Consider the following 20,862-nt stretch of genomic DNA (forward strand, 5'->3'; position numbering starts at 1 on the left):
GTGATTTAGGGAGCAGCATAAAGAAGATGCCAGATAATGATTGCGTCTTCAGTGTTGGATAGCAATACTTGCGTTAACCCGGATAATGCTAATATTAGTTTTGAGTAGGGAGGCAGCATTGTTTGACAAATGAAGAATGTTCTCATTACAAATATTGGAGTTGTCATGAATACGTTCTCCCTCTGGAAATATGAGGAGCGTCTCCAGGGAGCACGTTTCCCTGGGCACTGAGTGATGAAATCACTGATTGCAGTTTGAAACACGCGTCATCACTCCAGTAGAGATGCACGCCGCCGTAAACAGTTAATAACAGGGATCGATTTAAAAAAAAAAAAAAAAAAGGTCACATTTGTATGCACAGTTTTTCCATCCCGTGAAGGATCATGCAATGTGCGTGAATGTCCACTAAGGGGTGCTGAAGATTAACATGTTCTTGGCGATGCAGCTGTCTGCAAGAGGCGCCAAGTCACTTTTATTAATATTTTTTTTAATTAGAAAAAAAACTATTTTCATAATGCATGGTGCAGTTTGTCTATGTGCTGCAGAGGTGACCTTGCTGGGAAGCCGTGCCTCTCTAACTGATGCTGTTAACACTGTAAATGCAAATGAACTGCACCAATTGTTCTTATTTAGACTTCATTGATAAATCCTTCACATTGTCTGACAGATTGCAGATATACGCAACATAACGTTGATGTTGGTTACAGCTGCGCTAAGGCGTCGCAGAGGAGTCAACGCTGACACATTACCCAGCAAGAAAAGTAAAGGAGGGGCACGTGGAAGTATACACCCATTAGCAGGGGGATCTCAGAGAAAATAAATCCAACCTCTGAACACTGCACCATGGAAAGTGTAGGCTTCATTCACGAGACGTTCTAACGCACAAATTTGTTCTTTAATATTCGACGAGGTTTTTTTTTTAAAGCCCCAGAGACTGGAAGCAGAGCTTGATGTGTTTCCTTCCTGTCTGTAAGACTAAATTGAGGGCTAAAATATGTCCTTGAACATGTAAGAAGTTAGGAGGAGTGGGGGGGGGGGGGGGGGGGCGGTGGTGTCTTGTCTGATAAAACATCCCCTGTGGTTCCTGTAACGAGAAGAAAAAATAGGAAGTTAAGCTTACAGTGTGTGGTTGGCTGGCTGAGAGGAGGCGTGGTCTCGTTCCTGACCTTTACGCTGTTGTGTTCTATTGTACCCAGAATTCAGATTTAACAGAACTTTGACCCAGAAAAAATGCGATAGAGTCATCAATCAAATCAGAATCTCAGTTTGCTGACAGCAGCGCAGTGAGAAGTTTAGCAGAATTAGCTTTTGATCATGTTTAACTTAGTGTCATTGAATGCCTCTTCCTATTCAGTTGTTTTGTCGTTGATACTTGTTCGCGAGCTCTTCCCATCTTTTACTATTGAGTGTATGTGTTTGTGGGAGTGTATTTCTGTTAGATTAGGTCTTCTATTAGAGGGCTTTTGTCAAATAAAAAAAGTAAATATGTTAGAATACGGGCTGCACGGTGGTGCAGTGGTCAGCACTGTGGCCTCACAGCAAGAAGGTTCTGGGTTTGAGCCCCGGCTCCAGCACAGGATCTTTCTGTGTGAGTCTCCATGTTCTCCCTGTTCCTGTGTGGGTTCTCTCTGGTACTCCAGCTTCCTCCCACAGTCCAAAGACATCAAGAGTGGACGAGGCTGATTGATACTCTAAATTGACCGTAGGTGTGACTGTGAGTGTGAATGGTTGTTCGTCTCTCTATGTTGGCCCTGCGATGGACTGGCGACCTGTCCAGGGTGAACCCCGCCTCTCGCCCGTTGACGCTGGGATAGGCTCCAGCCCCCCCGCGACCCTTAATGTGTAGGAATAAGCGGAAGATGACGATGGATGGATGGATGTTAGAATACATACAGTATTACGCCGCTTTAAAACGCTGAGGGTCCCAGTGTGTCGTGAGGCCCCATCTTGCTGGATACTTCAAATTTTGAGCTAATGTATGAATTTTGATTTTATCTCTCACTGTTAGGAGGACTTTCTTAGGCGCAATTCAACCCAACAGCAGACCGTGCTTGGTTAAAGATTCATAGAGAGGTTAGGGGTTTAATTACACTGATACTCACCAGCCAATCGAGGATCAGAAAATTGTTACCCCTCATCAAAAGACAGAAATCTTCCAGTCACCCACTGCAGGGACATAAGAACGTGGTGAAGCTTGCTGCTTGAAATTCCTCATTATTTATTTACATTGGTCTCATGGAAATCCTGCTGGTCCCTGAAGAGGGAGCCCCCCCACCTGGCTGGTAGCCGGTATATCTACGGGCTGGACTGCAGAACTTAACCTACAATTGTTGAGTCAACTTGGTATTTTGGCTTTGTATCTCCTTCAGAACATCACCTGCCTCTAAAAGAAGTCTACTGTTGGAACATACCTGTGTGTTTACTGCATTTTTAAGATTGTAAGGAGTGTGTACGTTGAGAGGGGTGATTAATGGTGGCCGTGCTGGTGTCATTGACACTGTCAGTTAGGCGAGTCCAAGGCGGCGCTCTGATTGATGTCTTTGCCCTGAGCTCTTTTCTGTTCTCACTCTGCTAAAACATGGAAACATGGATCAAACCCTGTTTTTCTATGAACTTTGGTTTGTCGTAATCAAGCTCGATTCTAAGATGAAGAAATGCGGTGGAGCTATGAGGAGGTGCAGCTTCCACGCTTACTTGACGGAGCCGCTTTTCATCGTCTCCTGTCTGACGTGGTGTTCTAGACGACGCGCAGCCTTCACACTGGACTGGGTGACCCAAGAGTGGGAAAGATGATGATAGAAGATGACATGCAGATGTTTCTGCCTCTAGCGCACCAGCCTGCAGGAGGCAGAGAGCATGTAACTACAAGGTAAACCTTTGAGGTTTCCTGCTCCACATGACCCCTCCTTTTATCATCTGCTCAAGAATCATTGCCACAAATGGCTTCAAAACTCCTGCACACTTCTCTTCTCTTTCATTTCTATCTATAACTCACAACCTGTTTTCTTTTGCTAAATAGGTCTGTCTTTCTCTCACTTCCCCTGTCTCCTGCTTCCCTCCTCTACGCACCTCATGTCTGCTGAATCAATAATGAATGATTCCAGAGGATTGGCTGTCACAGGCTCTCTCTGCGGCGTCTCTCTGAGGGTTACCAGGGGAGAATCAAGACAATGCTCCAGGTCCTTGGTGCAGCCGCAGGTTTACAGTAGGACAGTGTAGCAAAGGGGAAATGCTCATTGTTCCGTACTGCGGAACATTCACGGATGTGTGCATCACAGCACAGGCGCCCCTTAAACCTCCACTTGTCACCTCCTGATGCCGCACATGTATTCATGGCGTGCAATATGTGGACGGCTCCATCTGAAACTCGGCAGGGGGCTGTTGCTCACGGGGCTGAGACACCCACTGTGCGCTCACTCCACAGAAAAATGTGGAGCCAAGGCCTCCTCTGCTCACATGTTGGTTTGAACAGGAGCCAGACTTACTTACTCTCTTCCCTTTTCTGTTCTTAGACTCTTATTAGATCGACTCTGCTAAAGTGTTCTCGATTAGAACACCACGGTGTTGCGGTTTGCGGTGGGATAGAAACAAAGAGACTGTTATTATCTATTATGTCTGCGTCAAAGAAGGTAAAAAAACCAAGTGAATCACATCTCATTCAGCCCTTCAGATCTGTTTAGTTCTCATAAGATATGAAAAGAGAAACATCTTAAAAGACAGAGATATGAAAGAGCTACCAGCTAACGACAGCAGCAACGTGTAGCTTTTGCCAGGGTTGCGGAAGCTAGCAAGGAAAAGTGGTCTAATTATGGTCACAGTTTTTTCTTCATGCATTTATAACTCAATGCTTTTCCTTATCCAGAAAAACCCAGATTACATGGTAATGATACGATGGTATAATGATGGTAATAGGATGCTAAAATACTGCAGAATTATGTTACAACAAAAACACAGGGACATATTTAAGCGCTGTGGACTGTGATACACCTGTGTTACAAAGGCACCGGAACACAGGACCTCACCAGTCCATCATGGGGTATTTGTCCTTGAAATATGGTACCAGTTTAACCAGCCAGAGTCCGTCTGTGACATGCTGAGTGTTTCATGGATGTATAAAAGGAAGTGGATCCTGCGCTGGGGTCCCGTTTATTCCTGTGAGAGTTGTCAAGTGGTGTGTGATGCTTAAACAAAAAGTCTGACTTCTGTGTGCGTACACCACAAGACTTACACCATTTTAGAATTTCACAGATTGGCCACGACATAAATTTGGGCTGGCACTATTCCTGAAGGCTTGGAGTATAGGCCTGTGGAGAAAAAAGCTGTGTTTCCATCGATGTACATAGATTTTGGAGAATCGCGTTAGAAAATGTTGTTAGAAAGGTCAAAATTTGAAAAAAACAACAACCAACAAACAAAATGAGAGATGGAGCTGCCTTTTTTCTTGATTAAGCTCTGATATAGTGAATCTTACATGACACACCAGCTGTGTCTTCCAGGATTTTCCCAAATGTAGCTATTGACTCTGGAGAGGATACAACAAAACTAGCAGGCATAAAACTCTTAATTGAGAGTAATTCCTCAAGGCCTATCTCCAGTTTTCATTTCACCAGACGGATGGAGATGGCAAAGGCAGCTCGTGCAAAGCTCCGTTCCCACTGGCAAAAAAACCCTGCTTATTCCCAGGTTTTTTTTCCTGCTTTTGGAACAGCTTAAACCAGCATTCGGTTACGAGTCAAACTTAACCTCAGACCTGCGGTAGAGGTGGCTATTTATTGGCTGTGTTCCAGTCAGCATTCGTGGTAACTTGCAGCCAGCTTCTGAGACTGCCCACTGCGTTGTGGGAGGAATGTGCTGAACGCGGTGCACCAGAAAGGCAACTTTTGATCTTTGCGCAACCGGGACAGGTTGACCCACACACGATGGGGAATGGGGCTGTTACCTTTACCACCATCTTCTAATGACTAGATGCATTGTGTAGCCCGGTTTACTCTCTCCACACAAGTTACTGGTAGCAGGTGTGATTCACATTTCCTTTTCTGCACATTTCCAAAGTTTGCTTTGCGCAGTTGAACGAGACAAGAACAGATTTCTCTTCTGCTGATGAAGTAGTGTCATATTTTTGAAACAGTTTCACAATGGTTGGATTTTCTTCGCTGTCACAACCAAAAATTAGACTTGTTGGTGAACCACAGATTTGGACAAAGCCATGTAGCCTCAGACAGGAAGTGGGGATCGGAGTGTCAGGTAACAGCTGCATGAATGTGAGTGGTGTTGTAATGGTGGCTCTCCAGAGATGTGGCTATCTTTGGATTCACATTCATCAGGACACAGATGCTGACACACTAAAGTCACGGAGGTTCTACACAGTCGTAAAAGTAGCAGAGGAGGAGCCCCATGATCTGTCATACAGACATACTGTCAGCACTTGAGGTCGAGACTGGAGGATTGTTACCAAACACACACACACACGACTTCATGCGTTACTCACAGTCACTGCAGTGTCAGCTACTGTAGTTATCTCCCCCTGGAGAGAAGGGCTACACCGGTTAATCATGGTACTTCTGATTAAAGTGTGTATTTAACCTCAGAGCTTAGCTTCTTTAAGACCCTGTGGTTGGTGGAGCATCAGCCCACTCGCAATCAATACTGAGTGTTCATTAATGGAATTAGGACAAAAAAAAAACAGTTCTACTGTTCAATTGCATCCCTCCTCATGTAGAAGCTGCATGTGGATGTATGAGTGTGTGAAGGGAAGGACACATCTGCCTCCTCGCACCTTCCTTCCTTCCACGTAACACCTCAGAGAGGTTTCAAAAGTGCTGCTGTTTACCGGCATAAATAAAATGTAAAGGTCTGAAATTCTATGAAGCTGTCAGGCAAAAACAGTTATAAGTAGTTGACATTTTTCCTTTTAATTTTTGTTGGTTTTCTCGTTAAATGTCAATAATGTTTACAAAAAGCTAAACCAGCAAATGAAACCGCAAAGTTTGGTGTCTTGAAAAAAAGAGAGGGAAGTGGGGATAAAGTCATTTATTACAGTAAGTAAACAAGGAACATTACATAACTCCAGCCTTTGCTGGCATTGGCCTTTATAACAGAACAATATGTCTCATTTGGGAGGAACACTAATTAGTTGGGGGGGAAAAAAAACAAGGTAAAATTGATGTTCTTGGTTTCCAGTTGCTCTGCTAACTCTTGGCAAACAAAATGCTGAAAAATTACATCAAGAAGATTTTTTTTTTTAACGATTCAGCATTTTTGAAGAACAGAGGAAAAATTCTGCATCACTGAAAGTCAGACTATACAAATAGTGAACTTAAAAAGTTGTTTTATCGTATTTACCGTCAATAAGCCACAGAGACAAGTTTCCAGAATCCCAGGGGAGGGTTGCAGGGGGACGATGGAATCCTGTAGCGCTGTAAATCCTGTTAATGTTACAACTAATGGTAGGTCAGCGTCTGTGATTGAAAATAAATGATATGTTGAGGTCGGTGTACGCACGTAAACCTAAGATATTGTTACATTCAAAGACTGAAAATGGTTGAAAAAGGTCTGCTGAGGCGGAAGCTCAGGTGAGGCGAATTGCTCAGAAGATCCACCGTTTTGAATCAAAAATATGTTCTTTCTTTAACATAATAACACAGATGTTCAAACAGATGTAGATTTTGACTTTGTTTTCTGTGTGCTAAAAAAACCCAAAACAAAACATCCATGTTGCAAAATGACCACAGGCACCACCGGTCCAGATGTTGTAGGGAGTTGTTGAAAATAAGATATACCATAATTTGTTTCTTTATCAACCGAACCCTAACCTAGCTAACGTTAGCGAACACAGCCAATTCCCTATTGGCCTTAAGAACTCGTGGTCAGGAGCAGCCTTATTGATATCACACTGTGGGTTTCAAGGTGGCTGTCATCATTCACGATAGCGACATGCTAACTGGAAAAAGCATGCGAATACGCTAACATAGGTGTGAAAAGCCAAGCAGCATTTTAAGTATTTAAAAAGAAAATAGCCCATGCAAACATTGTACTCATCCTACTTGTTCGACCTCGTACACACACGATGGAGTTTGATGAGTAACCTTCCTATTTATTATTATTATTATTTCTAACAAGAGAAAAACTCCACAGGGCAATGGTTATGATGCAGGGTTGTGATACAAAGGAGCCAATATCCTTCCTCGGTTGCTTGGAAACAGGAAGTGATCTGCAGTAATGATTTGTTAACCCGTCCATCCACTTCAACTGACTTCTTTTGACTTCATAAAAACATCACGATTTGCGCCTTTGTTCCCGGTGTTAAAATTGCTCCAGGGTTTTGTTCTGATTGGTTTGTGCTTGTTGATCAAATAAATGATTGGCTCCCAGTTAACCACCTCTATTAAACCAGAAAGTAACCCCACTAATGAAATTTAGATGACCTTTTATTAGTTTGCTCTAGATTTGTGACTCTGCTCAGCTGCGCTTGCTTTAAAGGAATTACAGAATTATGTTAGCCTGTGATAAAACCAGGACAGAACAATAAGACCTTCTGGAAATTTTTTTTGTTTTTGTCATGTTTTGGTGAAGATCTTTGCAGCGCAATCTTGCAGGAGAAACTAAAACTGGATTTAACGGTTATCTATCTCCCAGGATTCCTATATGAATATCTGCTCCATTTCATCATTTTTACTTTTTATTTCACCAGCGAAAGCACAAGCTTGATGTGCTAGAGTCAAAATTAGCTCTCCATGGCCACTCTGGGCCTGTGTTGAAAGATAGTAAAAAATGTTTTTGAAGCCGCAGAAAATACATGTAATATATCAACTGAGTCAAACAAACCTCCAGGTGCTGCCACTGGCGCTCGCTCTCCTTCTTTTGTCATTTTCACTCTTGTCAACATAAATTTCAGTCCTCCAATATACTTAATAACAATACCATGTGTAGTTGGAATTTGTTACTGACCCCTGTTCCCCTGACTGAGCATGACAGGGGTATGCTAACCTTCTCATCCACTTCCATTCATTGTGCTAAGCTAACTAGCAGTCTGAGTTATCAGACGGTGTCAGGACTCACAGAGGAGAGAAGTCTATCTATCTTCTTCTCTTGCTCTAGATATTCTGGCAAATAAACACATTTCCAAATAGATAAATAAATAAATTTTTAAAAAAGCAACTGAAGTTCTACTCTCAAACGCTCAAGAATCCAACAACAAATAATAAAAAGACAAAGCATAAAAGCTAACTCAAACAATCGTCTGAAAATAAAGAACATCGGATGTGTTTGAGAATGAGCAAGAGGACGCAGAATTAATCATCATGTGCTGCCCCTTCATCTACGATGTCATAGTAGATCAAGAGAATAGGAATCAAAAAAGAAAAAAAACAAACATTTCATATTTACACAATCACAAATGCAGTGCTCTTACAAAGTGGACGCGATCCTTTAAAGCAGTTAAAAAAATATGGAAATAAGTAAAAGAAGGGAACCATCGAGACATCGCTCATTAAATTAACTTGTAATGTATAATTACACACAGGCGCACACACACACACACACACACACGTGTACAACCTATAAGGTACAGCTCAGTTGTTGATGACTAATTAAAATCTTGGATGTAGAAACTTTAAAATCCAATTAACGTTGCTGCAGAGCCCAAGGTCATCATCACTCGTGACAGGGCTTAGCAGGAGGAGATCAAATACGTGAGAGAAGGGAGGTGAGGTGAACACATGAACCGCAGCACTCGACTGTCTGTTCAGCCCAAGGAGACAGATTACAGTGCTAAGTGGAGGTGAGAGTCTCTCAGCAGCCACATGGAAATGAGGCGCAGCAGCGGATGCAGACGGATCAGGCAGATGGGAAACAGGGGATAGAAGAGTGGTTCAAATAAACAACGTATCAGGGGCTTTTCTTGGCATGACCTCCACCCTTTTCCAGCATTGGATAATTCTCAGGCTTGGCAGCTTTGGTATCCGGGCATAAATAGCTATGTAGACTATTTGTTTTGAAAACTAGCGATATAGGCATTCCATACATTTACTTTGTCTTTGCCGGGAACGTTATTGTGAAGGTGACCTTGGAGCTGCTTTGTGCTGCATCCAACCACGGGAACTATTCCATGAATGACAGGGATTTTCTTTAAGAATGATTAGAGAACAGTTTTGACTCGAATATAATGAAACTGTAACCATAGTAACAGCTCTGCTAATAACAAGGGAGCTGTCAGAAGGCCGACTGGAGGATGAAAAGACAGGGTTGAATTCCTTTGATTTCACAGTTTTAATAGGGCCGACCGTAGGAGAAGGGCGAGCCGGTGTTGCAGGGAGGCAAAAAAGAAAGATGACGAAGCGGGCCGGGACTCTGGAGTGTGAGGGCCACGAAGGGGCAGCCCTTCCTCAGTTGCATGCTGCGTCACCTCACTTTGACTCCAGCTCCTTCTCCACCACATCACAGGCACAGAGAGAGTTTGTTTTCAGTCAAAGTGACGGCTTTCAGTTTGAAGGTTGCTGTCAGTTGTAGTGTAATGACCACAGATGTGGTAAAATGAACCGGCTAAAACGATGAGTTTCGGGCCCCTCTGGTGATCCAGCCTGCAGGTTGTCACGCAACTTTGAAGATAAAAAGCTTTTGCACATGAAAATGGAAATGTTTTAGAAGGAAATCTCTCGTTATCATACATCGGCCCTCATTTATCAATCTAGCATGGAGGCAGCCGTAGATATGAGCGTAGGAATCATCCGTCTACCAGCGTGAACCTGTCATACCTCGGCTGAAAACGATATATATCACATATATTCTCCATTTGGGAGCCTCATCCTTTGACACCAAGAGTTAGAATCTTTTCTAGTTACTTTGTTACTAGAAATACCGTATCACCATCAAATGCCTCCTGCCTGTCACGGTGACCTTTGACCCCCAACATTTTTCCCTGTCATCCTTGAGTATGTAAAAATGTGCAGGGTTGAGCACCACTCAAAACAATTAGACATGCGTACGAGCAGAACGTCATGCTAAAAAAGAGAAAGAAATTGAAACATTAAGTAACTGTCCTGCTGCATTAATTGCAGGTGAGATGACTGTGTCGGGAGGTAATTAACCCGTCAAAAAAAGAGGCCACACCCACTCACCCATAAGCACCCTGACGAAGGCACATTCTTGGTGATAAAAAATCTCAGCAGAGGAGAATAATCGAGCGTTCTCTTTTCTAGGGAATCCTTCAGTCCAAGGAGATAATTTGCTCGATGTCTGAGGTGACCTTTATATTTGACCTTTGACCACTACATTTAAAGAAACTCCCTCAAGCTGTAACGAGAGGGGAACAGAGAGCGTGCACGAGTAAGGCGAAGTGACCTTTTCTCTCAATGTGTACTTGGAAGTTACGACACGTGCATCACACAAATAAGATCCAGATCCGATGAAGGCACTTTAACTTCATTAGATCTGTGCTTTTGTCAGATGAGCTGAGATCACAACTGCGCCCCCACACAGTCCCTAAAAGTAAGGATGACACTTTTGTTTTGTCTGACTTGTTTTGTCTGAAAATGTGCATGCGCATCTCTGTCAGCGTCCTATAAAAGTGACTCATTGTTTTCTAAGTGTGACAATAACAATTTGGCATGACAAAGATCCACACAATTAACACAACGGCCATTATGAAAACGCTAATGAGCATTAGAAATGTCTCATCAGTGTATTTTCGAAGCGCGCTGGTATTTTATCTGTGGGTGTCTGAGCGGCGGGGCTGCAACGCTATTGGAGAGGGAGAGAAACACTGAGAACGGACATGAGACGGGAGCAGATGTGGTCTGACGAGTGAGACTTCGGTTTGACTGAAAGTTCAAAACTTCCACCTGATTCACTGGGAGATTTCATCATCGTACGGAACACAGTGAGCATGAAGGACTCGCCTCAGCCAGAGAACCTCAGGGGTTTTATTTTAAAGCCGCACTTCACCCGACAAGAGCATTTTGCCTCTCGTAAGTACTCACAAATAGATGTTGCGAACTCAGACAGATGTTTTTAATTGCTGCGTCACTTCTTTTTCACCCTAGAATGTAGAAAGAGCCAGCCATGCATATTTAACTTGAAGCTAATGGCCACTGATGGCTAACAACAACAAAACTGCACAAAAACATCCTTTTACAAACTCTCAAGTGCATTATCTTGTATGATTCCCATCTTCTCTATCCAGCCGCTCAGTTGTCCACAAGCGCTTCGGTTCGAGCTACAAACTCTGCTACTGCGACCGTGAATAAATGGAGATGTGATCGAACAATTGCTGGATGATGTTGCTTGAGAATTTGGAATTTCACATTTTTGGATAGTTTTGCTGTTGTTAGGCATCAGTCGAAATTAGCTGCCAGATAAATGTGTGTGGCTGGCTCTTTCTACATTGTGGAGTTACAAAGAAGTGCAGAAGGAGGGGAAAAGACGCCTTCCTGAGCGTTAGCCCCTGTTTGCTACTTCTTGAAAGGCAAAATATAATTTTTGAGTGAAGTAAGCTATAGAATTTTGCACAATATTCATGCCTCACCCTACTGGGGGTGCAATGATATGAGGAAGAAAAGTGAAAAGTGAAAGTATCAGGAAAAATCCAAACCCAAAAGTTCTTTTTTCTCTGTTTCTCCCTGACAACCCGTGCTAACTTTTTTTCTGAGGGGCTCCAGGGAAAAGCCTTCACTCAAGGTCTTTCAACTCCAGCAAAGCACAGAGACCCAGGCTCAGATTTGGTCTCCATAAAGAGGCCTGGTGGCACAGGAGACCATGTGGGAGGGAAGTAGAACAAAGCAGGGACATGCTGCGTTGGCTTCCAATTAACTTGAAAACACGTCATTGTTTTAAATCAATGAACTCTTCCCTGTATGTGTCCCCCAACACACACACACACACACACACACACACACACACACACACACACACACACACACACACACACACACACACACATCTGCTGTTACAGTCATTAAAAGAAGCTGCGCGTGATTTTTGGGGAGGAATGTTTTCGTGTATTTATATGAGATGTTTTTGAGACTTCCCTGCGTGGTCCTGATTGATGGTTTACTGAAATCACTGTTCATGAAACTGAAAGTTAAACAGCTGGTTGTCTTGTTTGAAACATGGTTGAATGATCTTTGTAAAATAAAGGAGTTCACTGAAGTCATTTTGCTTGAATTGCTGGCTTTTACCTGTTTTGCTGCCTTTCATCAAGTCATCTGAGCATGCTGCCAGAATATAAAGGCGACTACGGAATTAGAGACTTCCTACCGGGATTACATTTCCAAACACGTCCCTGGTTTAAAAAGCTGTTTATGAAATACATGAAGAAACATTATATAGCTATGGGGTGTCTTTCTCCCAACTTTAAACGGACTCTGCGTTTAATGACAGAATGTGTAGGCAAGGAAGAAAATGTGAAGACAGGGAGGCTTCTGGTTACTGTTCGAGTCGCTTCGACCAATCACGTTTGGGCAGGTCTTGGTGACATCCGAGTAAACAGTACGTGTGGAGTGCAAAAAAAGATGGAAGGCATTGGAAGAAATGCAGGGTCGAACACATGGCTGTAGCCTGGAGTTGCTGTATGGGCTTTAAATGGCGAGTAGCTGATGGAACAAGGAATTCTTGGACCGGATATCCACTGGCTACACTGGACACCGCGGAATACTAGCCCTTGTTCAGAGATCGGAGTCTCACAAACATCTGACTTGGCAGCAGGTTACGCTTTCTCAATCCCATTCAAGTTCTGTTAGTTCCCATGACACAAGGTTTTCCTAATTTTGTGGTTTCTGTCCTTAACCAGACTTTGATCAACCGAGACATAAAACAACACAACTCTCCAAAAGAGAAAACCATTTCAAAACCTGGTTTCTAAACTACAAAACAAGGGTTTTGGGAATGTCACAAAATTTAAACATACAAAAAATCAGGCGCGGGCATAAAGTTTACTTTCAACTGGATTGCAAAAGTGTCAAATGTTAAGTGTGATAAATGGGTGTCTAGAATTCTGTGACAAGTACACAAGCTGCAGTGAGACTCTGGTGGACGTGTCCTAACTTCTACAAACAGCAGAATAGGAAACTGGATGAAATGCAACCTAGATCTGATGACAATTGAATGTTTTAGATGATCAGCTCTGAAAATGTCACTATGAAATTATGAAGTCTTACATGTCATTTCTCAAGGCGTGAGAAAACCTGGGCCCAAAGATCACCCGTCTACACGAGAAGCCCTCTGAGACCATTGATAGTCAGGATTGGGGTGTGTGTAAGAGTGTGAGGCTGGTCCCCTTTATAATTTGTATGTTTTGGGATTTGGTGCACACACACACACACACACACACACACACACACACACACACACACACACACACACACACACACACACACACACACTTCAGAAAGATAACTCTAGGCTGGGCAAAACATGGAAATCCCTTCTAAAACTTCAACCATCCAGCAAGGAAATGCTAAAATAGGACAAAAATGGTTGCTGCTTGGTTTGCCAGCAGTTTTTGATAAAATAAGATTTAATAATAAGCTGAGCAACACATTTATGGAGCAAAGTTGAAAAGAAATGAATATGTGTGTAATCCTTTGTAGCACCCACATTCAGGATGCAGCTAATTTTAGCTTTCACACAAAAAGCAAGACTGAACACTCTTTTTAGGATGCAAACGACGATATTCTGTGTTGCAATGCACCTGTCATTCATGCTAATCATCCCCAGATATACACACATCATCCTTGTTTATTTTTTCTGAAAAACTTTCCGTACACTCAGAAAGTACACTTGAGATGCATAAAGTAGAAATCTCTCAACTTTATCCTGCCATATAGTACATTTATCGTTACAATAAATGTTTCTGTACTTCAGTGGACAAATGAATGCACACAGTTATAGTTATAAATCAAACAATTATGTCATCTAAATTGAGAAATAGGTATTTGGTACGAATGTTGTCTTGGGTGAATGCACATACAAGCACATCTTTGTTCAGATGAATGTTTACATACAATCCAGGATCACCCCAGAGAATAACTGGATTAATTCTACCGTGTTTCATCGTGTGTATTAATTTGGAAAGTATAACAAAGTAATCTATTACGGAATATCAATTGTGACCATTTGAAATTAGTTAGAATCTTTGACCCCCTGATTTACTCACACCATTTTGGCTGCATTCTGCCTGAAGATCTAGAGCTGTGGTCCTTAATCTTATGAGATTTGTCCAAAACAGGATTCAGCAAGTATTTGAAATCTCTACCTCTCTCTTCAAATCTTTAAAATTAGGAGCAGGACCACGCCTGATGTGATAGATGGCACGCTCTGCAACCAGCTCTGTATGCTGGATGGCTGTAGCTGCAGGTATGCGTGTGTGTGTGTGTGTGTGTGTGTGTGTGTGTGTGTGTGTGTGTGTGTGTGTGTGTGCGTGAGAGAGAGCTGTGGCTGACAGTTCCGCAAATGGGTTTGACTTGCTGCACCTGCATCAAACTATGTGTTCGAGGTACAGGAGGCTACTGCTGCAGTTTATATTCACTTTGGCAGAGATTAAAGAGTTAACCCCTCCTACTTAATCCGCTATGAGGTCTGTTCAACATGCATGAACCCTGTGTGCGCCATGCAGAGGAGATCAGGATATGCAAAGAAATAACAAGTCAGGAGTTCTGGGCGAGAGAGAGAGAGAGCTTTGCCATCAAAGGCAGGAAGAGATTTCCTATCACATTATGGCTTAATGCTATGCAAAACCATTCTACATATGAAACTGAGAACTGCCTTAATGTTTTTTACAGCCTTGCCCCCTAAACCGACCTGACAGCTGCAGAGGTGCGTGTGTGTGTTGCTTCTTGTGAGCTGAACACACACCTGCAATAGACAGCAGCGGAGTTGACGACAGCTTTGAAGAGGCTCTTTGGTGTCTGGGGAATTTGGCCTGAGTATCCGGACTGATGCATGAGCATAATAAGCCGGATAAAAACTGCTGCGCACTCATCCGCACTCAATATTTTAGATGGACTTCACATGCACCGCCTCGGCCACACGGCCTTATTATTTGTGATACTGCAGTTCACGGAATACAAAAGTAGGTAGCGAGGGCAGATTATTTTAGCGGAGAAAACACACGCTTATGTTTCTGGGTTAAAGATTTTCAAGAAGGACGAAAAGCTCTGGCTGAGAGAGGCTGAGGGACGAATCAAGGCGCTGGCATTTACCCGCCAGGTCTGCTGCCAATCTGACATTAGCATCAGCTCCGCACTCAGCATAATGAAAAGAGCACGACAATCATTTTCGCAGGTAATGTAACGCAGAGAGTGGTGATTAGAGTGGAGAACAAAAACATATAATCCCCCCGGTTTCATTTATGAGATTTAATTATAGTCACAGCTAGGAACACTTCATTCATATCTGCTGTTTGCCGTGAAGCCAGATACATGGATACCATGTCACTCGAGGGAAGATGTATGCAAAGTAATGCAGTGAGGCAACGAAAGGCTTAGTGAGCGATACACACAAGCAGGCCGTGTTTCCTGAGACTACATTTATTAACATGCTAATAGTGAAAACCATTATTTGCACTTAAGTTGTGCGAAGTGCTCCTAAGTTTCATCCGGTGAATATAAAATGCATAGATGATCCTTCACACTCTGACCCGCACCGTTCCGTCGTCTGGATTCGAGATTCTTTTGATCTCAATTATATTTAGAGGAATTTATTAAAAGAATAATTCATAATATGCAACAAGTTTGACCCAGAGGGTTGCAAGATGAAGTGAAACGGTGTCAAAAAGAAAGCAGGTACGATTTAAAGTGAAGGGAACTTGTGTGTGTAGTCAAGTAAAGACAAAAACTTGCAACAAAAATTACAAGCACATAAAGAAAAAGTCCCTTGATGGTACTCTCGTATTTATCCACTTTTGTCTACACTCCTGAATGTCAAGTCCAGTCAGATTTATTTGTATTGATTGAGTGATTTGTACCCAATCGCAACAAAAAATATCTCACGATACTTCACAAGTAAAGTAGGTCCAGGAGCACACTCTTTTTGTTCCTTTACACCCAACGGTTTCCCCTGAAGACATTTTCTCTACAACATGACTTCTCAGTGACTCGTGAATTCAGAAAATGGCAACCATATACTTTTGGCTCAAAGCTAAAAGAGACTGATAGCAAAACCGTCCAAAACATCCGTTTACAATCCCTCAAATGCGTCATCCAGTATAATCCACATCTGTTAAAGCTAATAATAGTTTACTGGCATTTTCTGCATTTTGGGGTCTCCAAGAAGTCACACACAACGGATGAAAACACCTTCTTGAAAACTGGAAAGGCCAGTTACACATTTAGGGTGACATAACGCTTTAAGAATATTCAGATTTCAACTTGAAATCTGAAAATTGAATTTATTCATTACAATCGATCTCGCTTGTCCCACATGCAGTAACTTCCTACCCCACCAGGAGGCAGCAACTCAACCGGTCCAAACCACAAACTCCTCAGGGGGCAGTATTTGTTGATGAGTAAAGTGACATATTTAAATCTAGAATATTTTTTAGTTTTCAAACAGGTATATTAGTATTTGTGCAAAAAATAAAATGTCTGTATGCCTCAAGGAATAGCAGGGCTCATAAAATTCCAGCACCTTTACTTTGGGGGTCATTGGCTGCAACTCATAGACAGGAACATTTTTATTTGCAGATTTAGCTTTCAAAAAAGTCGAGACTGTGTCTTTCTAGGAATCAATCAAAGTTCCAAGACCAAGAGATGAAGCTGTTTCTCTCACATAAAAAAACATTAAAATGCAAATTTTAAAATTCATCGGATGGACGGAGTGAGTTGAAAGCACTTCACTCTCGGGGGCTACATTTCATGCATATGACAGAGTTTAAAAAAACTGACAACATTCACTCGGATCACTTTCCCCTCTTCTTCACCTTTACAATAGCGCTGTCTTTCCTTGATTCCCTGTTTGAAATACAGAACGAAGACAGAGGTTTTAGTGGTTCTCACTCACTGAGAGCACAAAGCACTGCGTTGGATAATAAAGAAGCTTCTTTGCTGAATTATTGATAATAAGTGCCTTTCTTCTAAAGAACGGCACAACTTTGCTAAAAGCTATGAGTCTGATGTCCCACGCTGGCTTTGTAAAGCGCCATTCAAACATTACAGTTGAAATATAATAACACCACTTCCATATGTCACTCTGGTGTAAATCAGCCTTTATAAAGTTAATACATCACATGAGGCGATGGTTCTGTTCACTGCGGCCAGATTTCTTCTTCTTCTGATTCAACTCATCCAAGCGTCCTGGTTGTCACGCCTCCCCGATGGCGAGGGCTTTGGACTCTGGTTGTCCAGCCGTCCTGTTCTCGTCAACACCTCTGGAAGGCCACTGGGACCAGAGGATGACCTGAACATATTTTGAAAAGTCAAGGCTACGGCCAACTGGCACGTACGTGATGTCTGTCCCGTTCTTGTTAACACTTCTTCAACTTTGGCTCAAACGTCCACTGGGACTGGAAGATGAACCCAAAAGATTTTAGCGGTCGAATGTCAAAGTCACTGTGACAGGCTGACGTCACGGCGGCAGGAAACCACACCGCAGCGTTAGTTTCTCCAGACAGCTTTTTCACGAAGAGCCCTTTTTTTGTGGTTCCATTTTTATATGAATAAAATTCAGCTTGTTATTTTTATTGAATATATGAAGATGAAAAGAAGTTGTTATTGTATTCTGTTTGTTCCAGTGTCCTCATGCAAAGGCTCTTTAAGAGTTATTTAACCCAGATGTCAACGGTCAAATACTGTTTAAAGGAGAATCCAGCATTTTTCTTTGCTTGTATATATTCACAAAATTTTTGGTCTTTGGATACTTTTCTGAAATATTTATACGTATTTCATCCGAAATCGATGTGATGCATTTATTTATGCTTTGAGAGCTTGTGTGGATGTCCTCAGGCCATGAAAATGTAATAATTTTACTATGATCATCATCCTCTTCCAGAGTCTTGGCTAGCTGTGCTGACATTAGCTCACTCTTCCCTCCTAACAGATTTATGTGCCGGTGCGAATTAATTCCTCTTAACTTTGAAGAGGAGGATTTACCTAAGTATGTGAGAGAATTCTGTTGACAGCTTTGTGTTGTTCTCCTCTTTCAACCGAACGCTTAAATGCACAAACTAAAACAAAGACGGTGCCTGCTACTTCACCCGTTCCTCCACCTCACCCTGAGTCCGACAATAACTCCAGCCAGGAGAGGAAATGAAAAGTGAGTTAACTACACGAATGTAGGAAAGCCCCCGCTGACTCGGGCGTGATTTCAAAGGATATCAGGATGCTCACACGTGCTAGAGGAAGACCGGAGGAAGGTTCGGGCCTCCCTTGGTCAGTGCTGAGAAACCTGAGGGGAGTCGGCGGCTCTGCCTCGACCTGCGCTAACCCCCAGGGACCCGGGCAGCTTCTCCATCTTCTTTTTTGTTAAATCACAGGGTAGTCCGGGGCGACTGGTTATGAAAAGCGTCTTTACTGGTGGATCAGTTCATGCAGATGTTATTTGCCTTCTGTCAGCATCCTGGTGATTTCAGCCAAACGCCAACCTGTCCTCTCTTCCACTCAACTCTGGAAAGAATCAGCTTTATGAATCAATCATGATGCGGGGTCAAGTGAAAGGTTGCTGGATTCACTCTGCAAAAAAAAAAAGAATTCTACTCAGAAATTGAAAATTGTTTTGCTGTGGCACATGAGGACAAAATAATCAGATCAACATGGCCGAAGTCCCACCGGTCCTGAATTGAACCTGCCGCTAAGCCTGCTGGAGACATTCAACTCAGCTCATCTGACGCCTTGTTGGCATCTATTTGCTTCAGCTCCGTTATCATGACGGCTGCAATCGTAACAACAGATCTTCAAGGACACTTTTATCTCTGTATTTCTCCCTGTTAAAATCTTAAAAGCAGCGACTATCATCCCCATCAGTACGATCCGTGGGATCTCTGCTCAGTGCAAATCCTGAGGAAGGCTCCTTTCCTCTAATCCTACTCTCTCTCCGGCGCTGAAATCACGTGAGACTGAAAAAAGCAGGCTAGAAGACGCTTAGTTAAACTGCAGGCGCATTTGTGTCTAATAAAACAGGAATAATTAGGAATTGTTAGAAACTTCAAACGCTGCAACATCTTTTTTTTCTCTAAGTCTATTTTAGATCCTGAAACCCGTGCAGCTTAATATATTTCATATGAAGAGGAGGTAGGTGGACCTGATAGCGAGAGACAGCAGGCAAACAGAGCTAAAACAATAACAACCACAAAACGGGGGCTCAAGAACTGGATGCGACTGGCAGGACGGAAGAGAACACAACTACACTGAGAAAGAGGGTCCAATGACCAGTGACAGGGCTCGAGAATATTAAAAGAACCCAAATGTAGACGAAAACAACAACAACAACATTCAAAAGAATAAAAACCAAAGAAGTCTGGTTGCATTGGAGGACAAATATTAACGTTCCATGAAAAACCTAAGCTTTTGTCAGACTGCTTCTCAAAAGCGACGTGTTGATTTGACGCCTGATCCAGTAAACATCTACAGTTCCTCCTCTGAATATGTTGAAGGTGTTGTATACTAACAAGTACCCTAAAGTGGTGGGCTGACCGACTCTTTCTTGAAATTTTTCAAAAATGATGGTAAAGTTTCTCCAGTACTGATGATAATATTACAGAGACAAGTCTGATTCAGTGGCTGTTCTGATTCTTTCCTGTCGCGGTCGCATGAGCAGCAGCTGTGCGCAGTTTTGAATGGAGCAAGATGGTGATATTCAAGTTGGCGTACTCAAGGCTGACCTGGTGTGTATTGGACACGGATAAAAACATCCGAGCGATCAATGGCGCCAGCGGGTTGGGGGATGGAGCTGTGCGCGCGCCGTGCGCTCAGGGCGCGTTCAGCCTCATTTTGGTATGAGGAAGGCACATAATCTGAGCGCAAACCATGAGACATCACACAGGTGTGACATCAATCAAACCAATCAGGGTGCCTTGTGTCACTCCCTTTGAAGCCCAGTTTGAGCCAGGATGTGTTGCTATTTCAACCCAGGAGACGCGAAGGCTTCTTAATGGGAGAAACTGACCTCCTCGTGCACCAGGTTAAGGCGAGCTTGTCTTATGTTTACATACCGGAGCAGCAGGAACCCCCCCAAGCCATCGGAGATGAAGCAGTGGGAACGTTGGCCACCACCTGGATGAGGTGCGCCATGTGTACTTCCTACTCTATGGCGCAAATGTTTTCTGGTGTCCTTCGATGGCAACACCCCATGGTTGAACCAGACCAGCCTCATTAACATAATTAAGTTCATTTGCTAGGGAAAGTGTGAGGACGCTTGGTGTGAAAATGCCATTTGTGTCTTGCTTACACTTTACAGAGAAGAAGAGAAAGCCCAGTGAGCCTGAACACAGAAATACCCCTGCCCACCCAGGACTGTACTCTGGAGTGAACTTATCCAAACCTGTCCTGCTCTAAAAGGTAGGAGTGTGTGTGTGTGTGTGTGTGTGTGTGTGTGTGTGTGTGTGTGTGTGTGTGTGTGTGTGTGTGTGTGTGTGTGCGTGCGTGCGTGCATGAGTGTATGAAAACCCTGGTGTTTGCTCAGGATACAGACAGACCTTGTCTGAGGTTACATAAGGCCTGGAGGGATTTGTTGTAACATGAAGACAGGTAAGAAAGACACACAGGAGGAAACACAACACAGAAAAGAAGAAATACGAGAGCTGGACACTTTCACCTTACAGAGGTGAATCTCGGCTTTAATTGAGAATTATTGCAGGAGAAGCACCATTTCCTCCTGTTTTCTGTTGTAAATATATTTTTCTGCTGCAGTTACAGGCACATTTTATGAAATGATACC

This window comes from Aulostomus chinensis, chromosome 18 (genome assembly GCF_037954235.1).
Source record: "Aulostomus chinensis isolate RoL2024-O1b breed Wild chromosome 18, RoL_Achi_v1.0, whole genome shotgun sequence".
Classification (NCBI taxonomy): domain Eukaryota; kingdom Metazoa; phylum Chordata; class Actinopteri; order Syngnathiformes; family Aulostomidae; genus Aulostomus; species Aulostomus chinensis.